Source organism: Mastacembelus armatus, chromosome 1 (assembly GCF_900324485.2).
Source record: "Mastacembelus armatus chromosome 1, fMasArm1.2, whole genome shotgun sequence".
Taxonomy (NCBI): Eukaryota; Metazoa; Chordata; class Actinopteri; order Synbranchiformes; family Mastacembelidae; genus Mastacembelus; species Mastacembelus armatus.
The window spans coordinates 19,377,183-19,383,182 of record NC_046633.1 but is presented as its reverse complement, the minus strand read 5'-3'; positions in this window follow the sequence as shown (position 1 = coordinate 19,383,182).

Here is a 6,000-nt window from a genome sequence, read left to right as displayed (position 1 = left end):
TGTTAAATGTATATAGCAGATCATTTTGTCTAAGAAGTGTGGCAGACATAGCTGTTGGTGTGTGTAGGTCGACCTCTATGAGTTAAAAGCCTCCACTGGAGAAAAGTCTCACTATATAAGCTATCATGTCCCTTATAGAAGTCTAAGCTGATATCATGTGGACTCATCTTAGAAAAAAGAAGAAACATTTTAGACATGAGGGCGGCGAAGGTGTCAGCAATGGAGCATTCAAATTAGTTTATTAGTAAACATTAAACATTTCAAATTTAAATTGACATTTTTGTCATCCCAGGATTTTCATTTGCATCGTTTGATTTGAGGAATAAATGTTTACAGTGTAGCTGTCCTCCTCCTCTGTCTTCCTGGGTGAGAAAGATTGTTTTAGGACAGTAGCTGTGATTCTGTCTTTGATATAAAATAGAATACGAACATAATAAAGTCCTCATCTGTGTTGTGCTCTGAGGCATCATTTTCTATCTCATGTCTGCTCCTCCATGTTCTTTCTTTAATTACGAGAATAAAAAAAAAGGTTTTAATAGCACAAAGCAGAAAGTCATTTAAGTCTAAAGTGAAATAGGGGTTAATTTTCATGTTTGCCACAGAGAAAAAAAAACAACTTTTCATTAGTTTTCTCATTACTACACAGAAATTTGTTTACAACCTTAAAAAGCTTATTATGTTAATGCTATAATTATGAAGTGATTACAAGAGCATTTTTGTTATTGTCAGATTTCATTTGACTTTATTATTTCATCACATGATCACAAAATAATCACAACCATGTTATATTAAAATGCAACAGAAAAAAGAACAAATTATTACAAATATTAAGTCAACATTGTAAGCTTGGAGTAAATTTTAGTATTCATGAGAACATCTTTACACGGTGGGTTTAAAGGTTTATATACTGTAAGTTATATGTTGCATAGAGAGCCTCAAACAGAGGATTTTACATAACAATATGTAGGTCTTCTTATAGTATTTATACTTTATGCACAATACTGGGACAACAAATGCAGTATAAAGATAATTTATATAATCACAGATATAGTCAGACTAGTTCTGCAGCTGCTGACAGGAAGAAATCAAAAATAGGATCTGCTATAACATACAAAGTGAGAACATACAAATTGATGTGACAACTGGAGCTATATACAGTGATAATAATATAATCAATAAAATTTTTGCAAGAAGAGCAAATCTGTAATGAAATGTAGTCTTTTAATTAGAAACTCATGAAAAAACAGCACTAATTCACTATAATTTTTTATGCAGTTTTTGAATATTCTTTCATTTGTGCTGACATGGTTGACTCCACACTGTCACTTTCTCAGGGTTTATGCTTTCATCCACTGAAGCTGATGGAAAATTGCTAAGGAAACACTGGGATTAATTACTGGAGCTTTGACTGGCATTTCATTTTAACTTGACTGTTCTGTCTTTATTCTCTTGTTGAGGTCCAGAAGGATTCACATCTTGTATGTTTATCAGATTTTTGGCAGTTCAAAAAGGAAAAGCGGGAACTAGATGATAATATATTAATGGGGTGCTGAACTGAGCCAAATGAACCTGTTGGCATTTAGTCAGGCCATGTAATGAGGTGATGTGCAGTGTGAACACTACTTGCAGGACAGACAGCAAACAGCACTGTGAGGCTGGAGTAGCAAGACTAAGCACCTCTATTACAATGATGGTCATTTATGCTGACCATGAGAAAGAATATGATTCTAATCCAGTCATTTATAAAAGGTGAATGATCTCGGCAGAAACTGCATCTAAATCCTTATTCAACATTAGAGGTCAGGTGAGAAGTGTGTTTATCCCATTTTATACATACATGTATAAAGAGGATATAGAAGTAAAGTCCAGTGAGCTCAGATTACTTAAATCTGTCATTTTGGACACAGATTTTTGCATTGCAGCCATTATATATCATTTGTTTTAAGAGTTTATTTCCCCTAGTCTAGTCACAATTACATGCAATACATGCTGTGCTCATGTGCGTTATTTAGTACTTACTTCCTGTAGTATTTATAATTCACTTATTATTAATAGTAAACAAGAAAAAACAAAATTAGAAAGTAAGTAAACTTTTTTTAATATAGCACTTTTCACAGATATAAAATCACAAAGTGCTTTACAAAGTGCAGCCATAAATATAAAAACATTAAGTCAAACAGAGACAAAATAATAACAAACATGCAAAAACTCCACACAGAAAGGTCCCTGCTGGGTTTCAAAACAGGAAGCTTCTTGCTATGAGGCAACAGTGCTAACCACTAAGCCACCGAGCTGCCCACTAAATATCTGGCATACTGGAATTTATGTAAATGTTCCAGATGGCACATGGGGCTCAGGAGGCCAATCAAAATGGCAGGGCACCAACTTTCCCAGAGCCGTGGGGTACCAAGTACTCACCCTGATGACATGTTGTCCTTTTAATGAGCCTCAAGAAAGAAGCTAAACCAAGATCTTGAGACAATACTCAATATGCATTCTCACGAGGCAGCACTTCACGGTGAGCAGACTGTTTTATATTCCAACCCGTCTAATCAGGCTCTGATTACAGCTGCACTGCTCATTCAATGTAATTAGACACAGGGCAAAGAAAACCCATTGTCCTGTAGATACGGAGGAACACTGCTGTGGGCTATAAGGTTCAGTTTGTCAACAGATTCCTGAGGCAGAGACAATATTAATTCAATAACATGTGAAATAACATGTTACTTCTTTCAGGATTATCTACAGATATTTTCATTATGTATATGGCTTCTTTATTATTATCATTATTATTTCTTGCTAATGATATTTCATATTATCATTAGTGAAGTTATCATCATTGATCATTTTGTGACAATAAAGCCATCTGAACTGAACTGAGGGCAGGAAAATCCTAGTTTTGCAGAAAAGTAGGTCAGGAAAGAGGAGAAAAGAATCAACATCTTGATGTCGAGTACATTAGAGAGGGCTGAGAAGAGCGATGAAGAGATCCGAAAGGACCAGTAGAGAGCGTGAAGAGGAGCCAGGGGAGGGAGAGAGAGACTAGCTGATGCTGTGGAGCTGTGATAAATACAGGCTGCTGACAGCGTGGCCTTTCATATTTCTATACACCTGCTCCTCACTGTCTGACTCAAAGTCTCATAAACTCACCAGGGGGTTGTCAGCTTTTGAACAAAGACCCGATTATGCCTGAAAACACATACGCGCTTACACACACATTACAAGTGTCTCTATAATCTGGGAAGACAAAACTGTGTAAACAAATTGGGCAGTAATTCTGGTCATTTCCGCTCATATCTCAAATCCCACAAACTTTACCCAGTCATTTATGTGTCTCACAGCACCGCTGCCTACTCATAGGGCTATGTGGTGAAGTAATGTAGCTGGAGAAACATGAGTAGCACAATAGCAAACCGGAAACATGCTTCCATTAGTTACTCAACACAAGTTTCTCTCCATTTTTTTCTGGACTGTGTTGTTTACTCACATTTTGCTCTCAGGACTGTACATCATTTAATTAAATAAATACTGAAGTGGGATACTAAAAAAAGCACTCTGAGCAAGCAGCTGAAAAAATGAAGTATGTTCTTCAGGTTTACTTTCTATAATTGAAGAAAATGAAGCACTCACTTTAAACAACAATTACTTTGTAAGTGGAGACTACAGGCCCCGTAAATGTTTACTGGTGCAGCAGAGCAAGTCATCATAACATGTTGTGATCCACAGCCAGAAAAGTCACCAGAGCTTTCTTCTGCAACATTTCTCAGCTATTTATCTGCTGTCTGTAAAAACCAAACAGTTTTTGACATTCCATGAGCTAACCTGACTTCATCAGGGACCATCATCTCTGATGTTGTGTGCTCAAGGGTTTATGGGAATTGGAGTTTTTTGACTAAACAATATAGCTTTATAAAAATAAAGCACAGCATGGTGTAGAGAAAGGCTTGAGATCTAAGCATGTTAAAAATGTCAGCAGGATTTTAACTTTTTTCTGGAGCTGATCTGGTTTTGCGTGCACTATTTGTTCGCCAAACTACTGCATCACAAAAAAGCAAGTCCAAGGCTCACAGCTGTTCCACTGAGACAAGCTTATTTTGTTGTCTCTGAAACCACTAATCCTATTATGAAATGTGCATTATGCAAGCACGGCTATGAGTTTCAGTTAATTTGCTTTTAATTGTAGACTTTTAAATCAAATTGTGAGAAGAATTAACCTGTGCAGGAGTGGAGTAGAACTGTACACCAGGCTGACTATCTCTGAGGAGCCAAGGACAAAGTGGCAAGGACAAAGTGGCACAAAGTGTTTTGAGTCAGGAGGTGACCAACCTGGCTGGAGCAATGAGCTGTTGGTTCTTTGACTAACCAACCTGTGTCATAGACCCAGACTGAGCAGAGCAGTATCAGGAGCAGGTCAGAAAGAAAGTGACTTGTTCTTGATCAGTAGGCAGGTGGGTTTTGCTAAAGAGATGACTGGGACTTAATATCAGCTCTTGTCTCCTCTGCTGCACGCTGACTTTTATCCCCCCCTACAAACAATGTTTCTTCCTTTTCTTACAATTACTCTTTCAGTGGCAGGAGATCTGCCCTGTTTTAATAAGGCAGGTATACTGAATAGAGCAGTGCTGTGAAGAGGTGGATGGCAATGGGAAATGGAGAAAAAACAGCAGTTGGCATAACAAAATTTGATCAATGTGGTTTGGGAAATTAGCAAAACATTGAATTAAGAGAACCAAAGGAGGGGGGAAGAAAGAGGTGAACAGAGACAGCAAGGACAGAACAAAACCTTCCAATGAAAATCACTCAAGTAAAAAGAGGTAAATGAGAGTTAAATGGTGAGTTAAAAGAACAACAGCACAGGCTGCCAAAGGATCTTGAGTACTGATTTAGGTACAGACACACTCGTGAGCTGCAGCTGCTCGTCTGTGTGTATCTTTGCTTGTGTGTGTCCAGTCAACGGTTTATCGCCCAGTGAAGAAGTGTTGTATAAATTCAGCATGTCCCTCTCCTCCAGACATATGCCTTGCTGCTTTTTCTGTTGAAATTCATACAGTATGTATATCCTTTATATTTCCCAGATGTCACCAGGCAGGAAGCCTCATTGACCACAGTAACAAAGGGGAGTTATTCAGTGTGTGGCCCAGCTTTCCTGCTTTGTGTGCGTGCCCATGCCTGCATGCATGTGTGGGTGTCTAAGCTTGTTTGTTAATAACAAGCAGAACTAAAGGTCAAGCAAACTGAGCTTACAAAACAACAGCATCAACAAGCAACAGGGCAGTCCTTTTGCACAGACCACATGAGCAGGGCAGGACTCAGGAACCTGGTCTGAAAAAACACATTTATGTGATTTTCATTTTGATGATAGTAGTAAATAAGTAAATAAATCATCACTCTACAGTACTCTTGACTCTACAGGTCCATTAAGCTGAACTGGTCAGCTTTACTGCACACAGGGAACACAGCAGTGTGTGTGAGCACACTGCTGAATATAAAGTATTGAAGATATAGGAGATTTGGTGACATTTGGTGCTGTCATGGTGTTTTTATCCATGTTCTGTGATGAAAGTACACATGAACACACACATACATGCAATAATGCATTATGCTCTTAGTGTGTACATTGCATTACTGTGTGTGAGGCTTTTTATGTAATTGAGGGTCAACCTAACACACACACACACACACACACACACACACACACATAAACTTGCCTGTATTTCTTGTGGGCACTTTACATTGACATTGACATTGACTTTTCATTTCCTGGAGACTTGCCTGAATCTTAACCATAAGCACTACCTGCTTAACTCTAACCCTCAGCCAAACCAAACACCAAGCCTTCTTGTTAAAATTCACTGATTTATATTATGGGGACATGAGGAACAAACCCACACACACACACACACACACACACACACAATTTATATAACACAGATAAAAATAGGGTTTCTGCTGTTTTTTTATTATCACAACACTGGAAAAGCTCCTAAAACTTGAACATGC